The sequence below is a fragment of the Peromyscus maniculatus genome, chromosome 13 (genome assembly GCF_049852395.1).
Source record: "Peromyscus maniculatus bairdii isolate BWxNUB_F1_BW_parent chromosome 13, HU_Pman_BW_mat_3.1, whole genome shotgun sequence".
Lineage (NCBI taxonomy): Eukaryota > Metazoa > Chordata > Mammalia > Rodentia > Cricetidae > Peromyscus > Peromyscus maniculatus.
Window position 1 is genome coordinate 2,776,111 of NC_134864.1, and position 19,506 is coordinate 2,795,616.

General features: G+C 43.0%; 1 protein-coding gene across 1 annotated transcript in view; it reads right to left on the reverse strand.

The window, feature by feature from the left end:
• The window catches only part of Dner (delta/notch like EGF repeat containing), a 331,006-nt gene that overhangs the window by 172,848 nt on the left and 138,652 nt on the right, over positions 1-19,506 (reverse strand). The gene's annotated exons all lie outside the window — the stretch shown is intronic.

Consider the following 19,506-nt stretch of genomic DNA (forward strand, 5'->3'; position numbering starts at 1 on the left):
ATTAAGAAGGCAGGCTGGGCTTAATGCAAAGCATAGTAAGTCAGGAAGGATCTGTGACCCAACACTTGGAGACCAGGAAACAAAATGGAAGAAATCAACTCTTTGACAGTGTGTTGGATCAGGAGGAAAGAGCTTCCTTCTGGGTGTAAGCGCTTGGCAAGTCCAAGTTCGGGACCAACAAAACAAGGCTACCTAACACTCCTTGAATACAAGAACTCAACTGCTCTTCAGGCCTGTTTTATTAATGAGATCCAGATGAAGAGGTAAATTGGGAGGAGGTACTGGATTGCTCTTTCAAAAATGTCCCCCTGTGTTAATACAGTTATTTGGCACCCAGTGAAGAACCTGGTGGCCATACTATGGACTCAAGACCTCATTGCAATCTTTTTATCTTCTCTACACAAAGTTTTTAGTCAGTTTCTACCTAAAAGCTTGGTGATTGTTGTACCTGCTTGTAACATTTTGCTGTGATTTGTTTTGTATTTGAGACAACAGTTGGCCTCCACCAGGTAGTCAAGGATGACTTTGAGCTTCCTATTCCTACTGCCTTCACCTGGGTGCTAGGGAACCAACCCAGGGCTTTGTGCATGCCGGGCAAGCATTCTACACACTGCTGCTCCCTAGGCACACTTGTGAGTTTTGATGCTTACAGGAGGAAGTTGTTTGGGGGGACAGTTTGCCCATACAAAATATCTCATTTTCTGTGGGTTCCTGAGTAAGATCTAGCCCAGTGATTCTCAACCTTCCTAACCCTGTGACCCTTTGATACAGTTCCTCATGTTGTGGTGACCCCCAACCATAATATTACTTTTGTTGCTACTTCATAACTGTAATTTTGCTACTGTTATGAACCATAATATAAATATCTGATATACAACCCCTGTGAAAGGGTCATTCAACCCCCAAAGGAGTCACAACCTACATGTTGGGAATCACTGATCTAGGCAAATACGCTCCTGAATTAGGGGACACAGTGGCACATAAACATCAGTCATTATTCTGAATGTTCTTGTTCTAAATCACCAAATGGGTTACACCTAGCCAAATGACTACAGGAATTATATATTATTATTCTGCTTTAAGGGGGGAAATGGATAATGTGAAGACATTCTAAGAAAATGTACTATCAACTTGCTATCATTTGAATATAATTTTATTCTCAACACATACCGCTGTCATATACAGCGATGTTACCACTACCTTTCTACTCAGGCAACATCCTCTATCCAGCCTACAGAGAATTCTGAAACTGTACCAAGAATAGGCTTTAAAGGTTTACAAAGAGGTATGGATGGAGTGTCTTCCCTAAATTTAACTTGGGGCTTTCCTGAACAGCTATATTTTTGTTCAACTTCTTTTTAGAAAGGTATTTATGCTATAATACTCCTTTTCCCAAGGCTGGTATCTGCTGTGGGATGTCTTTCTGTACGCTGTGAATATGTGTTGCTCTGATTGGTTGACAAATAAAGCTCCATTGGCCTATGGCAGGGCAGGACAAGCTTAGGCAGTACATTCAAACTGAAGACAAGAAGAAGGGTGGAGTTGGGGAGCCGCCAAACCACTGTCCAAGGAGCAGCATGTAATAGGATGCAGGTAAAGCCACGGAACACTGTGGTGACACATAGGTTAATAGTTATGGGTTAAGTTAAGTTGTAAGAGTTAGCTAGCAAAAAGCTTGAGCCAATAGGCCATAGAATTTGCAATTCATATTAAGCCTCTGAGTGATTATTTTAAAAATGGCTGTGGGGCCATGGTGGGACTGGAAAAACTTCTAGCTACAGGTATCAGATTGTAATTTCTCTGAATTGAAATATTCTCTCTTGTCCTATTCTACCACATTAGCCATCTGGTCTAGAGGAAATCATCACTGTGTTACCTCCTCAGAGGAAGAAGATACTAATTCCACCACACCCTCTCTGCCTCTTGTTAGTTATATACACAGCAGGACAATTATCAGAGTGGCTCACCTTCTAGGGGACCAGTAAGAAGAGAAAGAACTCAAGTAACTTTTGTGCCTTAGACACCTTTCTGGAATATAAATAGTAACAGTACCTATTTCCTAGATAGTTATTTTGACAGGGGGTCATAATATGAAGATTTTGATGCAGCACAAATAGATAAGGACTTTATAAATCATCATCGTCATCATCACCATCATAATAACCACCATCATTATTACCTCCATCATCACCAGCCCCATCAGCATCACCATTATCATCAACAGTAATATGAACAAAAAATATCCATGTAAAATGAGGCCTTCATATTTGGGGTTCTGGAAAAACTACCACTGACTATTAACTTTGAAACAAGAGACATTGATCTCTCTGGAAAGTTCAAGGCACCAACTAAGTTGGTGTGTGGTGAAGGCCATCTCTCGGTTTATCTGTGGCCATCTTTTCAGTGTATCTTCACATGCAAGAAGAGGTAAGGGACTTCCAGGAGACAAGTGTCCCTTCACATGAGCATTAATTGCATTTATGAGCACTGCACCCTGACAGCCTATTACCTCCCCAAGTCCATGCCTCCTGATGCCACAGCTGGAAATTAGGTTTTGATGTATGAATTTAAGGGGGCCAGAGCAGATCCTGAATGTGCAAGTCCTGAGAAGACTCCAGAAAAATATGTTCCCCTTAAAACCAGCAGTGTCAGGGTACAAGCAAGAAAGCCACTGAGATATTCCCTTAGCTCAGTCCTTCAAGTCAAAGCTTTGAAATGAAATTTTAAAAATGATTTTCACCCTTTAAAATTCTTTCTAGAATAAATAAATAAATAAAAATAATGTGGTTGTCTGTTTTGTTTTGTTTGTTTTTTGAGACAGAGTTTCTTTATGTAGCTTAAGCTGTCCTGCAACTAGCTCTGTTGACCAGGCTGGTCTTTAACTCACAGAGATCCACCTGCCTCTGCCTCCTTAGTGCTGGGATTAAAGGCACAAGCCACCACCACCCAGCTAAAAATAATGTTTAAATCAAAGTGTAACTTGTACTCATGTTATATAATCCTTTTCTGAAAATTAAAACAGTCCATCCTAGAGAGAGGCTAATCAAGACCCATAAAGTAAACAACTCACAAGTCCCAGTAATTCCTGAAATTTATGAGTCACAAAAGCCACTCTCCCGAGTTATATAAGCAGAAAGGAATAGCCGGAGAGAGATTCTCTGTCTGGCCAACCTGCCTACAAGACTGTAAGAACAAAGAGTCTTCCAGAGATGCAGCCTTCAGAAGTCATCAACCATTCTGGGGGTGAACTTTTAATGATGCAGCTGCCTTTGAACCATCATCCATGCCCCTGTAAGTAGCCCTAATAAACTCACTGGTTCACTAACCTAGAGTTGGGTGAAATAATTCCTTTTAAGTGTTTATATAAATAAGTAATGGATAGCTACAACTCATAGATAGCACAGGACTAAAAAGACATTTTTTTATAAAGGACAACAAGTAACCTATATAAGAATAATAAACTAGTATAAAAGGCATAATGTTATAAAAATACTCAAATCATAAAATCCTTATTTGAAGCAAAATTTATGAGGCTTGTCAAATCTATCCATGTCCCTGTTTCTGGCATCAAATAATCTCCATTTAAGCATGTGAATGATCTCCATTTCAAATTGTACATGAAGAACACATCAGAATTGAACATCTTTTAAAAATGCCAGTCCTAAGAACTCATTAGGAGAACATGGAAATTAATTTGTATTTTCCTTTGAAATTTTGTTGGCTCACACAGAATGTACAATTGAAATTCTCCGTGTATGTAATCTATTTTTCAATGTCAGTTTGATCACTCTCTTATAATCAGTCAGAATTATATATTGTTTAATCTTCCATTCATGCAATTTGAGCTCATCAAATCCTAGTAAGTCACTTGTTAAATCACTGTAGCACATACACAACTGCCACCATGTCCAGTTAATGAATGGTTCTCCATTAATGGCATTAAAGTGAATGCCAAAATAATTAATCACATGTGCTAATGGGAGGGAGATGATAAATACACACTTAATTGGGCTGAAGGTGATTTCACAAGCATGGTCAGGGAACTGGGTTTTCAGATGAGTTTCCTCAAAAGGCTGTTGATTGACATGTTTGCTTTCCTGGCCCTTAGAAGCATCCTGAGCACAATCTTTTTGATTGCCTTAGTTCTATTCACAGCTCTCCCCACTGCTTCAACTCAAAATGCAAAGTTTAAGTGGTCACCCACCAGGCTGTCAGGTAACTTCAAAGTCATATGAAAGAAGTTACCTAAATGTATTTGGTGAGATTTCTAGCTGGGATGTGGTGGGTTCTTGAATTCTGCTTAATTTTATTTTTTTGATGCATGAATTTATTGTGCTAAAAAATAGAACTGATGCACTGCACCAAAGCACTCATGGTGCACCATAATCTGAGGAGGAAAGAGGAAAACAATGTGAAAGTTAGGAGGGCAAGTCTGATTCAGTGGGTTACTTTTGGTTCACATTGGTGTTATTTCTCATCATGGAGGCTGCCCTACTCTTCACCTCATGCCTCAAGAGGCTCCCAGGCAGCCTGGCCTAGCTGCTCCACTTGCTAGGGCTCCAGAAAGGGCTCTACCTATCCTGGTTTCACTTCAGTTGGTGTGATAATATACTTTGACAAAAAGTGACTGTGGGAGAGAGGGGTTTCTGTCAGGTTTGACCTCCAGTTTACAGTCCATCACTATAAGAAAGTCAAGAAAAGAACATCAGATAGCTCGTCAAATCATACCCACACTTAAAAGCCGAGAGAAATGAATGCATATGTGCTGCTTGTTTGCTTGTACTCAATTCCATTTCTCTACTACTACACATTTTAGGATCCCCTTGCCTAGAGAATGGTGCCATCCACAGTGGGCTGGGTTTCCCCACATCAGTTAACAAAGACACCACAGACATACCCACAGGCCAACCAATATCAACAATCTCTAGTTGAGTTGTCTCCCCAGGTCATTTTTTTTTCTTGAGACAGGGTTTCTCTGTGTAGCTCTGGTTGTCCTGGATCTTTCTCTGTAGCCCAGGCTGGCCTCAAACCCACAGAGATTCGCCTGCCTCTGCCTCCTGAGTGCTGGGATTAAAGGTGTGCACCACCACCCAGCTCCCCAAGTCATTCTAAGTTGTGTTAAGTTGATAACCAAAGCCAACCATCACACCACTACTCAGGCCCTCTTTTATCTGGCTTATAAAGACCCAACATGGCTTACAGAGTCCATTCAATAAACTGCAACTTAGGGTCCAACACAATTGTAACCATCACTTGCCTGAAGACGAAGTCTGAAAGAAAACACTCCATTTGGCAGTGCTCTCCTCTCTGCAGAGTTAAATGCAGATGCTTCAACGGGTGTTCTAGATTATGAACGTGTTTTTCAGATACTACAGAGTAGTTCCTTTCTGCCATGGGAACTTAACAGCCTCTCCCACAGAACATGTTTGATATCCATCATATCTCTACCACTTTCCAGTTCTTTCTTTGAGCTCCAACCTTATAGCCTTGGACTTTCTCTGATATTATATGTCCTCTCCAGCCTCAGGACATTTGCACATGTACTTCCTACTTTCTGCCTGAAAGAGTGTCCCCATTGCTTAGTTAATGTATCAACTTTGTTGTCACCCTTCAAGGCAGGATCCTCACATCAACATTATGTCCATTTCTTTTATATACTGTATATCCATGGATGGTCAGAGTTACAATTGTCTGTTTGACTGAATCTTTGTTTCACTAATAGCTGTTGCCCCACTAAAACAAGATCCACAAGTGTGAAGTTCATTGAATACTCACAATTCTGTTGCCAGAACCAAACAGGTTTCTAACTCATAGCAGAACATTCAGAAAGCATTTGGGATAAAGACTGAGAAATACACAATCCGTAACTGCATAAGCCCGAGGATTGTGGTTTCAGTGTGGAATGTCTCCCCTCAGGCTCCGGCCTTTAAATGCTTGGTCCCAGGTTGGGAAGCTCTTTTGAGAAGTTTGCAATAGTTTGACCATTAGGAACGGAACACTTGGTCCCCAGGGAGTGGCACTGTCTGGGGACGTTTAGGTGGAACAGCCTGGCTACAGGAAGTGCATCGCTGGGGTGAGCTTGGAGGTTAGAAACTCTACCACTTCCAGGTCACTCTGTCTGCTCCAGGCTTATGGTTTAAGATGTGACATCTCACAACCCTGATCCTGCAGCCAAGCCTGCCACCTGCTGTCATGTTGTGCCCACCATTATGAACTCTAACTCTCTGGAACCAGAAACCACAATAAATGCTTTCTTTCCATACATTGCCTTGGTCATGGTCATTTATGACTGTAACAGAACGCTAACACAAAGTTGAGGAAGCCTGAGGAGGTGGAACCCTGAGAGAGGAAATGGGTCATTGGGGGCAGGTCTTAGGGGTTACAGCCACACCCTGCTTACTGGTCTAAAAGGTCTGAGCAAGCAGCTTATACTTCTACCCCTGCAGCCAGAGGCTGCTCTTGCAGCCACGCCTTCCCTGCCTTGAACAGCTATGCCCTCACACTGTCAGCCTTCCTCTCTTAAGTGGCTGCTTATAAAGCAGTTGGTCCCTGTAAGCAGAAGAAAATGGCTAACACAGTGAGTGAGTATGGGGACAGCAAACCTGAGGTTATGAGAAAACTATAGAGTGGGGGTGGGGGGTGCGGCGACACAGGAACCCTGAGAAGAAAGCCAGCAGTGATGTGAATAATCCAGCTCCCAGCTCCAGGGGAGGCGGTAAGCAGTAACTGCTCTGTCCACAGAGAAGCAAGCTTCATCCTCACCCAGGAGCCCCCAGGACACCGAGCCCAGCCCAGCCTGGGCAGAAAGCTTCATATGGCGCTGGGCCTGCTGCAGACCACAAACACCACACCAGCCCTGGTGGAGGCTGGCAGAGGAAGAGTGGGTTCTTTCCTCTTAGCTCTCCAAGTCCAATCCTTTATTTCAAGTGATTGTCGTTTTTGGAAAGGGTTTTCCCCCTCTGTCCAGAGCAGGTTTTGTGCATGCTTAGTCCTTTCAAAAGCCTTGGGGTGGCTATCTGACCATCGCTCCTTTCTATTAGAGTCAATGCAGCAGCACATTAGAAATTCTATTGCTCTGTCTTACAACCTTTACAGTCCCAATTCCCTACTCAGCTTTGTTTGAACAGCCTGCCTTCTCTGTTGGAATATCTAATCAGAGTCGTGAACAGTGTGTAAAATGGAGGTGCGAAACAAAGCAAGACAAAGCCAACCTCGGTTTATATTCTAAACAAAGAAAACACCACAAGAAACATCATATGGCTCCCATTCCTCTCTGGATTCTATTTCCAGTCCCAATTGTGGCCCCACCTTAGTAAGCCACCTACTTGCCACCAAAGGCAGAGAACCAGCTCCTGGTATGGAATGCATGCTTCAAAACCAGGCTTAGTTCTGTGTTAATAGTCCAAATGAAATGCTTTTCAAAGTACAACTATCTCATTAACAGGAAACGAATTTGCTAATTAGCTGATTTGTTTTGCATTCATGAATATTAACTATTTATGCCATACACACACACACACACACACACACACACACACACACACACACACACACCAAAGCATTAGTCCTATTTCCAATTCTAAAAGCTCTGCTTCTGTTAAAGCAATGCCCTCTCTTAGGTATCACTGTGGACCATACACTCACTAGGGCATGCCATGAGCTATGCCATTTTAAAATTATCTGCTATACTATTTTATAATTATAATTATATTTTATAATTAAAAGTCTTTTAAACTAAATATGTGCATAGGTTTACCTGTTTCCCTTGAGGCATGCAGGTCTTCATGTGGGTGGACATCTTTGTACAGGTGTATATTCAGATACACCTACGTGTGTGTATATGGATGGATGGATAGATAGATGAATGGATGGAGGGATGATGGAGGGATGGATGCACTGCACTTGTGTGTCAACAGAAAATCTAAAACCAGGCCAAGAACAAATATGTCACAGAACTGTCTTTTTTTTTTTTTTGGAGACAGGGTCTTGCTGTGTACCCTTGGGTAGCCTGACACTCAGCTGGCCACAAACTTACAGTGCTCCTCCTGATTCTGTCTCCTGGTATTATAGGCACATGTCACTTTTCTTGCAGGAAATTATTTGATTAAAGTTGAAGGTGACACTTAGTAAAGCCAGATCTGCCTCTGAACTTTCAGTTCTGTGGGACTCATTTGTCACCTTTGACCCTGGGTTTGGGAAATTTTGGGGGGATGTGGGTATAGTGGGGTGGAGTGCTTTTTTGTTTGTGTTGTATTGTGTTTTAATTATTTCTCAAAGGCAAATTTGAACTGGGTTTCCATAATTATAAAATACGCCGCTGCTGGCTTACCAGGAACGCATACTTACCAAACATGTATGACGCTAAGTGTTTATGATATAAGACTAAACAAAGCATATACACTCCCTGCCTTCAAGGTGCTTATATTCTAACCTGAGTAGCAAACGCTGATGCAGAAAGGCTACTCTCCATAAGGAAGTGATTATCCTCAAGGAAGAGAGTGGGGTTCAGAGAGCATTTGGGTGCAAATGAGGAGGAAGGAAGCTGTTTTTGTCAAGATGGTGGTCACACAGATGTTCTGACAAGTAGGCATCACTGGACTCCAACAGGGAGGAGCCTATACCTGGGAGGATTCCTGGGCTTCTCACAGAGAAGAACAGACCAGACATTTATTTACAGGACAGACACACTGGGCCTTCCTTATTGGCTGCTAAGCCCCAGCGTCTGCTCTGAGGGACAGAGGAGCCAGTGAAGAACTGAGAGCAGGGAGCAGAAAAGGACTGTGCAAACAACCCTCCCCAATATGGCTCGGATGCTGGGGACGGGGTGGACACTCAAGAAGGCCAAGCAGGAAGATCTAGGACAGCCGGGGTTTGAGAGACTGGGGTTGGGCCACCGCACAGGGAGGGCAGAGGGATCTGTTAAGTTTGAGGACAAACACTTCCTGACGGATGGATTAGGAAGGGGAAGGAAGGAAAGGCTGAACTCAAGGCCTGGGCTTGGATGACTAGAAGAATCAAGCTGACAGATATGAGAAGCCACACCCTCACACCCTTCTCTTTGTCTCTTCCTGGCTTCCTAGACCTGTTCTGGGCACAGCCACACAACAGCAGGTCTCTAAGCGCTCACACACACACACACACACACACACACACCCTTTCCTGCTGTGTTCCTTCTTTCCCAGGAGCTCCAGCTCCAGTCTCCCAGCAAAGGGCTGCCAAGACAGAGCCCACCTGGCTCCTCCCCAGCTGGGGTCCTGTATTTTCAACTGGCTGCAGAACATCAATACCACATCTAAACTAAACAAAAGAAGAGCTTCTGTCTCTAATTTGATTTGATATATGCCAGCTGATAAGAAACACACACACACACACACACACACACACACACACACACACCCCACACAAGCACACACACAAACCCCAATGTGAGAATATCCCTGATACCTGCTGCCCCTCTCACCTGATACCCTACCTTTTTTTTTTTTCACCATCAAAAGCTACTTCATGGTACTCACGATTTATATCGGTGCTATTTGTCACCTCCTCCTCCTGCCTGTGACATAAATACAACAGTGACCCTTTTCCAGTTCTACCCACACTTCTCATCCCCTCCAACTTTCCTGTTGAGATCCACTGGCACAGGTTCTGCTGGTAGCAAACACCATGGGCATCCCCTCCACCAGGGTGTGACTTGTGCCTTTCTCTACTTTTGGTTCAAGGCCCAGGTCACAGCATACCTCAGGTCTAACGCCTTAGCTTTCCCCTTGGCAACTGTAGTAGTTAATTTTCTCTGTCACCTGGATTGGATTTAGAATCACCGGAAAACACACATGTGGATGTGTCTGTGGGGGTCTCAGGAGGGGTTTAACCGAGGAGAGAAGACTCATCAGAAGTGTAGGATGCACACTACCCATGGGTAGGGACATGAATTAAACAAAGAAAAGGAGAAAGCCTGAAGAGCCCCAACGTTCTTCTCTGTCTGTTTCTTGATCTACTTGCTACTTGCTACTGAGGTGAGCAAGCATCCTTAGGCCCCCAGAAGGTGGTCTTGCTACGATGCCTTCCCTACCATGATGGACCAAAATAAGCACATCATCCCTTATGTTGCTTCTCGTCAGGTATTTGGTCTCGGTGATAGAGACAATAACTAATATATATTCTCCCTTTCTAAATGTACGCAGCCCTTAAATTGATTGTATGATTAGCTAATATTTAATAGATATGTCTTTGCCCTTTCATCTACCTCTCTATGAGCAGCATCCTCACAAAAACATCCTACCAAGGCAACTTGCTTGCTGTGCGAATCCTTCCAGCTCCCCCTTATGTCAGTTGTACACAGGAAGAACTCTTGCCTGTGGCATCAGTTCCTGGTCAAGCCCTTTGCAGTGGGAAATCTAGATAACGGTCAGGACAGAGAGAACCAAGCGCAACCAAACACCACTTGTGTGCACTGACACACAAACGGAGAACTGAGTACAAGACGAGAAAGGACCAGGGCTAGGACTGGGGGTGGGGGTGGGGATTTGGAGATTAGAACGAAAATTTCAGAAAGCAGGTGTGCCAAGCACATGAAGCCCCTCAAAGCAAGGTCATTGTGATGTGCTACATAACAGGGCTGCATTTCCTCCGTTCTCCACAATCCCTCACAAAGACAAGATTCAGAGCATTTCAATTCACTATTTGGCTACTGTACTACATTTATTTGAATGTAACTTTATCAGCAAGACTGGGCAACGGCATCACAAGATTGATGTGGCTTATTTAATAAGAATAGCCCATGGGCCTGAAGCTGAAACCTTTCAAGTCAGAGATGAGCATCTTATATTTCTTTGCATCCCTGGTATGACAACAGTGTCCTGTGCATGGAAATCCATTCTCTGATGCTTGCTGATAAGCAGGGCTGTGGGGAACTGCATGTGTTTCATAGGGTAGTGTTCTGGAGTCTCCTACTATTAACCATATAGGTTAACGGAATTTGTTAGTGTATTCATTTAAAGAGATTTTTCCATTTGTCTACCCAGCAAATATAACTTTTGTAGGTCAGGCTCACAATTGCAGCATTAAAACAAGACAGCTGTGAGAGCGTTGCTTGTTAAGCATGCCCGTGAAACCAAAAATATCCCAGCACTCAGAAACTCAAATGTCAGGAAGAGCCTCAGACATGAGAATTCAAGCGAGGCCTCTGAAAACTCAGCCCTGGTTATTTATATGCCTTACCCAGGGCTGGACAGTTTTTTCCTTCTGACATGACCTTCTTCGGACCATTAACTTACTACTCTGAGTTTTATACCCACAACCTTTGAAAAAAAATTACAACAATCAGGATTTTGTGAAAAACTCAGTGTTCCTCTCTAAAGCCTCCGTAACAGGTTTTCCAAACATTTGTCTTTTATGGAGCATGTTTGTCACATTCTCATGAAACCTTCTGACTTGGGAAGAGGTCTGTGACAGAAGGAACTTAAAATCTACCTGCAGGAGACAGCAGAGGGGAAGTGAAATAAGTGGAGAAGATGGGAACCGCAGTCAGGGACTGAAGCCCTCTGTGTGTCACACGAGCGAGCGCCCATCCCAGAAGCTGGACAGTGTGATGGTGCCCTGAGCACAGATGAGAGCATGCTCTCTCCCCCCTGCTTCTGCACATTTACTCCAGTGCACAAGTGTAATGATGACCGTGACAATGGCCATTCTCCTGCTGTGATATGGTGACTTAAAGTTGCCCTTTTCAGGAAACTGTTCTGTCCACTTTCCTTCTGGAAGAGATCCTACAAGTCAGGCTGCTGAGGAGATGCTGAGAGGTGTGTGAGAGCAAAGTCAGGTGGCGTCGAAACAGCATCTCACCAAACATTGGATGGAGGAAAAGTTGGCTGCTGTGAGTGGGAACAGGAAGAGAGTGAAGGACAATTTGATGACCTGTATCAAACACTGCCATTGCAACTGAACCCCTTTCGATCCAGAAAATACTGTATTGTAGAATTGAATCCACACATGTCGTGAGATAACATAAAGCTACAGTTACAATTATGCTTGAAATTTGATCCAAAGAGGAGGGACGGGGGAGAAGGAGGGAAGTGAGGGAGAGAAGGAAGCCATGAAAGCAGGAAGGAAAAGAGGGAGGAAATGAAAAGGGGATGGGGGCAGGGAGGGAAAGAAGAAAAGCAGAGAGGGAGGGGAAACAGAAAAAAGGAGGGAGGGAGGTAGGAGGAAAGGAGGGAGGGAGAGAGGAAGAAAGGAAGGAGGAAAGACAGAAACGGTAAGGGAAGGAAGCTTTTTTTAATAATTGTCAACACTAGTATGTTGTTTAAATAAATTATATTTTGATTCAACAGACTGCCATATGGCCATTAAAATAATGCTATAAATTTCTACCCACTCACATAAAGAAATACCAGTGAGACATGAAGTTCGAAAGACAGATAACCAGTGCATACATGAACATGTTCTCCTTTCCAAACCTCACTCTGTACATGCATACCATACCCAGGAAGGAATCTACGAGCAGACCTCACAGCGTTCTGTTAGGCTGTCAATGGAGGGGGCTATAAGGAAGTAAATTTCCATTTCCTCTACCTTTCTCCCATCTATTCTGTCATAGTGAGAAATAAACAATAGAGCCTTTTGTCTTGTCAGAGAGATGGGAAATCACTTTGTTTCTCTGAAAGAAAACCATTGTCCAGTAAGTCCATACACTGAGTGCTCTGTGCTTCTCTCTGGCCCTCAGTTCTGGCCCTTGCTCCCTCTTCCTCCCTCTGGCCTCCTGTGTCCCTCCTCCATCCCTCTCTCCTGCCCTAGCTCCTGTGAAAGAAGAAAGCAAAGAAAAGCTCCAATAGCCCATAAAGTTGGCTGAATAGAGGTGATTAGAAGAGTACTACCCTGCTTGAAATTATCACTGACAGAAGCGGAGAGAAGTTTCTGGTCAGAGTCCCAAGGGTTGTCTCTAAGTTATAAGAGCCAGAAAAAGTTGTTTCTCTTTGTTTGTTTTTTGTTTTTTAAGTCAAAATCTTCAGGTAAAATCTGGAATAAAATTTACTAACAGTAGCCAGGCATGGTGGCGCATGCCTTTAATCCCAGCACTCAAGAGGCAGAGGCAGAGGCAAGTGGATCTCTGTGAGTTGAAAGCCAGCCTGATCTTAGGCCAACCAGAGCTACATGAAAAAAACAAATAAATAAATCTTTGAAATATAAAAATAATTCCTTAATATTTAATTTTTCCAAATTAATCTATACATAAATCTTATTGTCTTTACTTCTTAAACAGAAGACTGAGGAAGAAGGAAAGAGAATAAGGCAGAATGCAGAGGCAGAGAAAGGAAAAAAAAAACCTTATGTTTGCTGCATGGAACCAAGAAAATCCCCAACCTGATCCCTGTGTTCAGATTCAGAAGTATCTGCAGCTTGTTCTCTGAAATTCTGAAGCAATGTCAAACATTCAGAACTCAAAAACTGCAGAATCCCCTTAGTGCATGGACAACTTCACGTATACGTGACTTCACACGTAGGCTCACATGGGCTTTACCCTAGCACACTTCTTGATTAAGTCTGCATATTTTTAAATGCCTTAAAAAAAAAATCCCCTGAGGCATTTATAAAGATTCTTTTTCAGACTTTCCAGGTCCGCCGCCCAGCTAAGGAGCCTGCTTCCTTGGAAGGTGAGAGAAACACTTCATGTTTGACCACCTGCCCCAGTTCCACTGCAGCAGGGCCCTGGAACCTCAGCCTGCCAGCTGTGGCATTGTGCATGTCCAAGGTGGACCTCCAGACACTATGCTCCACTCATCACCACAGTCAACGTGAACACCAACAAATGACGATGCCGGTTTGTGACAGTACTTGGAAAACCATGAAGTTCAAGGCTAAGTCTTTTTTTACATATTAATACTCAATGGAAAGAATATTTTTAAGACCCTACTTGCTGATGATATGAAATGTGGTTTTGGTTTAAAAACAACTTATTCCTCATAGGCATTTCCTAATGAACTAAATGAGTGCAGGAAAGAATTTATCTAAATTATACATGGGGTGGGCAATTTTGTCCTTCCTCTGCTTTTGGTCTTTAATAACTATTACTTTATATTTTAATGTGTCCCAAGTTCTAGGCTTTACTTCCCACTTGTATTGTAGAAGCTCAACAGACCTTATGCAATCACAGTTAAGATGACCATGAAAATGCAGCATTTTTGCATTTTCAGATTTGAATCTCAAGTTTTTCATCAAAAGAAGATGTTAATGAGTCTACCTTTCCAACCTTTCCTACCCTGACCTTCCGAGCAAGAAACCTTAAAAGACAAATGTAGCATTCCCACAAGAAAGATCAAAAGTTTTTTCTCTCCTTTTTTTTTCTTTTTTTTCTTTTTTTCATTTGATCCTCTAAAATTCTTTCAATGTAACGGGAAAAAAGGAGGGCATTTAAATGTCACAGAGGTGGGTTATGAAAGTCTACAAAGATTGTTAAGATTGACATTTTGTAGCTGGAAGTTTCCTTGAGTGGCATTTACGGAGGGAATCACTGCTGTGCAACCGAATTTCACCAGGCAGGTGACTACCCTTGGCCATCCCAACTGCACGCAGCAGTGATGTGGGCCCTCTTCTCTAGACACCCACAGTCCACCTAATACGTAGAACCAATACCCCAAGAACAGTGCGGCAGGGAATGAAGACTATTCATTCCCCAGTTGTGGGATGCTGGCTGTCAGAGGGGAAGGGAGACCAAAGGTCTGATGCAGACATCGTATGAAGGAGCTGGAAGAAGAGGAGGGAGCCGGAGTTAGGGGAGGATGTGATTGTTGGGAAAAATACATGGTACACTGGTAGGGCTGAGAATTTCCTACCAGTGAACTTCCTGGAAGAGTGAGCAGCAATCCAACCACAGATTTGGCTAGAGATGCGGCTGGCTGGTATATCGACTGCCTAGCCTATGTTTTTTGGTGGTTTTTTTTTTTTTTTTGGTTTTTTTGTGTTGTTGCTTTTAAGACAGGGTTTCTCTGTGTAGCTTTGTGCCTTTCCTGGAACTCACTCTGTAGACCAGGCTGGCCTCGAACTCACAGAGATCCACCTGGCTCTGCCTCCTGAGTGCTGGGATTAAAGGCGTGCGCCGCCGCCGCCGCCGCCGCCGCCGCCGCCGCCGCCGCCGCCGCCGCCACCACCACCACCCAGCCTATGTGAGGACTTTGGCTCCATCTCCACCATTACATGAACTAAGTGTGGTGATGGACAAAAGTGCCTGTAATCTCAGGACATAAGAGATGGAGACTGGAGGATCAGGAGTTCAAGGTCATCCTGGGTATGGTCATCCTTACTTCCCAAAGCTGGCCAATCATCCTAGCCTAAAAACTTGGAGCCTAAAACTGTCTCAAAACACAAAGTGGATAGTGCATGAGTAACAAAATCTAAAGTTGACCTCTGCCTCCACATATACATATGCGTAGACACATAGACACACACACATAGACACACAAACTTGCACACACATATACACATAAACACACACAAATAAACATAATAATGATAATAGAAGAGTTAAGGGAGCTTTTTTTTTCTTTTTTTTTTTTTCTTTTTTCTTTTTTTTGAGAATGCATGGAGATTTTTTGAGGACCCACAAAGAGAAAAATCTTTGGCTAGTCATTTTCCTTATGAAAGACTCCAAAGAGGACAATTTATTGTTTTGGTGTTGTATTGTGAGAGGAAATGTAAATGGGGTCCAGAAGATGGCTTTGGCATCTAAGGTAGAAAGCAGCTGGAGGATGGTTATCCAGGTGGGGCTGAGTTGGGCAGTGATTGAGCACAGCCAAGTGTTGCCATACAAAAGGAGAACGCTACCTGAAAGAAGGAGGCAAGAGAGGAGAAAGCCTGAGGAAGGGATCCTGTGTGGTTTCACCCTAAGAGAGGCCTGAATCCATTCCTTCCACATCCTAACAGAGGCCACACCACTAGAAAGCTAGTTTGGTTCTTACCCCTAGATCATCCATCACTCCCAAATCACCAAGCAACTTCAAATTAAACATAAACACCGTATTCAAGACCAGCAAGCCACTGTTGCACGGAACTAGGACTGGATCTATGGACTTGACTGTGGAAGTACAAACCACAGGGCCAGTGGATCACAGAGAGCTAATGAGCACTGTTGGCACCCCCTGCAGAGCAGACAGCGTCAAGCAAAGGTTGCTGAGTTATTTACCCCCCAAACATTGCATAAAGCCAATTACATATTTGAAAAAGGCATGTTTGGGGAAAACAGAAGGGATAATTAAGCAGAGAGCAGAGGCATCAGAATTTGATGGCAACTCAGGGAAGAGGTTGATGGAAGAGGCACAGCAGGAGGCGTATATATTTAATAGACATCCACATCATCTCTTTCCTTCTTCCCATGATACAGTATAAATATTAATAAGGCAATAGTAATGAAGGAAAACTGTAAAAAAAATATTAAACATGAGAATCATGAAACAGGTCCAAAGAGCATACATCATGTACCATCCTCTGTAGTCAAATATCAGGCTTATGATAAGAAACTCAATAGAAGAGCAGAAGGGAGGCTTGTGACTATTGATAGTCAAAATAGGTGCTTGATGAGACAGAGACAGTCAGCCTGGTTTAGACACCGTACAACGTATTCACGTGTGGAAATACCACATGGAAAAATACTGTAAGGGGTGGTGAGAGGGCTCCATGGGTAAAAGCACTTGCCATGTAAGCCTGATGACCTGAGTTGCACCTCAAAACCCATGTGAAAAGATGGAAGGAGGCCAGGTGTGGTGGTCTAACCCTTTAATCCCAGCACTCAGGAGGCAGTGGAGGGCAGATCTGTGTGAGTTCAAGGCCAGCCTGGTCTACATATCAAACTCCAGGCCAGCCAGGGCTACCTAATGAGATTCTGTTTCAATAAAATAAATAAACAGAAAAGACAGGAGGAGAAAACTAACTAGACAAGGTTGTCCTCTGGCCTCCATGTGCACGCCTTGGTGCATGGGCAAGTAGTGTGTGTGTGTGTGTGTGTGTGTGTGTGTGTGTGTGTGTGTGTGTGTGTACTTGTGTGGAAGCCAGTGGTAAACACTGAGTGTCTTACTCAGTCACCTTCCACCTTATTTTTTGAGACAGTCTTTCTCTGAACTTGGAGTGTGCCAATTCAGCTACACTTGTGGGTCACCAAGCTTTAGAGATCTTTAGGTCTCCACCTCCATAGTGCTGGGACCACCCACATGCATAGACACACCCAGCCTTTTATGTGGTTATTGGACATCAAACTTAGTTCCACATGTTTACATGGCAAGCACTTTACCAAATGAGCCATCTCCCCAGACTATGAAAGTAAGTTTTTAATAAGCAACTTAACAAAACGAAAAGAATTAAATGCATGTCCATGTAATAAGCATGAAGCTTCTGCAATGTTGACCAAAGATTTGCCTTGTTTCTTTAAGATAAAAGACTGTGTGAAGAGGTTGGCAGTGTACACACAGAACGCTGGTACTCCAGATGGGCAGCTGGTCATGTATTAACTTGGAAGAGCGTGAGACAGGGCTGCCTGCTACCTTTAAAGAGAGAAACACAAGGCTGAAAGATATGCTGAGTTCTTGGTTCAGTGGTTAAGAGTATGTGCTGCTTTTCCAGAGGACCCAAGACACAGCAGGTGGCTCACAACCAACTGTAACTCTAGCTCCAGGGAATCCAAAGCCTCTGCTGGCCTCTTTGGGTACCAACACACATGTGGCATACATACACACATAGACACACAAACACATAAACTTTTTAAAAATTATTCTTTTAAAAAGATAACGTTGCTAAAGAGACCCATACTAGAAAACTGTGGTCTCTATTGGGCAGCCAAGTAAAACACTGACAAGGTTAAAAGATATCAGACCCCATGTGTCCAAAGTGACAAAATGGTGTACGGAAATAATGTTACCCAAAATTACTATCTCTTAATGAGAACCTAAAGCCGGGGTTCTCAACATGTGGGTCATATCAGATAGCCTGCATATCAGGTATTTATATTATGATATATAACAGTAGAAAAATTACAGTTATAAAGTAGCAACACGACAATCTTAAAGTCAAGGGATCACCACAACATTAAGGAACTGTATTAAAGGGTTGCAGCATTAGGAAGGTTGAGAATCAATGACATAAAGTATAGTCTGAAGGGAAGGATCTCTTGGTTATTAACATGTGGAGTTAATTTTTAAAGTATCCCTTTTGCATTTGAATGAGAAATATTTTCTATGAATTTTTCATTGGCAACATGAGCTCAGCTTGTACATGAGTTCATGAAATCTCTCCCATCTCCAAAGAACAAGTCCATAGTAACACTGGTGAGTCCTTCCATACTAACTCCACACCACGTCCAATATCAGTCTCCACCTGTAGTAATGCTACAAAGTAACAAGCAATGTCAGCTAATATTTCAAGTCAAATAATATCAATGACATTTTAAAGTGGGGGGATGCTTCATGTGCTTTATTAAAATATTACATGGTTCTCTGTCACAGAAGAGCAATTAATCCATGACAGGGGAAAACTTCACATCACTATGAAAGAAAGCGATTTAGGGTCGGTGAGGTGGCTCAGTGGGAAAAGTCACTTGCTGCAGAGTCTTAACAACCTGAGTTGGAACCTGGGACCCACAGGGTGGGAGGAGAGAATCCACTTCTGCAGCCTGTCTTCCAACCTTCACATGTGACATGTCTACACCCACACAATCACACACATAAATAAATATTAGAAATACGAAATAAAATTATTTATCATAAACACCAAGTACTTCCTTTTAGATAAATTGTTACAACAGATATGGAATTAACTAACAGTTCCTGGAATGTCCTGGGGAATAAAATTCAGATTGGCATCTTGACAAGGACTTCAACACCCAAGCTCTGTTTATCTAGAACACATTTGACAGTCAAGTATTGATCTGAAATTCAATGCCTCTCCTCTTTTTCTAGCCATTTCCATTCCTCAAAGTGTCTCTGGCCCTTGTGAAAGCCCTGCTCTCCATATCTGGATTGCCAAAGCTTGAGAAAGGATGTTCTCATGAAAGGAAAGTGACTGAAAAATAAACTGCAGCAGACACTAAATAAAGCTGCGCATTTCCTCTTGGCCTTTGGTCTTCATCATAATGCCTGCTTCAAGCTCACGTCTTGGAGAATAAACCTCAGCACATACTTTCCATTCATTTTATAGAATAGTATATCTCAGAAAAAGTAAAGAAATCACCCTGGAATAATCCCTAACATTTGTAATGTTGCAATTTCATATACATGACATTATGTCACCCCTCCAACCCCTCCTGCGACAACTGTGGCCTGATCCCATCTTTGTGGGCGGGACTGTTGGACCCAAGAAGGTTCTAACAGCCAGAGCAAGAGGCTTGGGTACACTGGACTCTGATGAGTGAGTTCTGACTTGAACTTGTGTCTCCACACTAAAACTACAAAATGGAATAAGCTCTTATGAAGTCCCCAGTGTCTTCAGTCAATGACATTAACAAGCTAGAGTCACAAGTTCCAACTCTAGAGA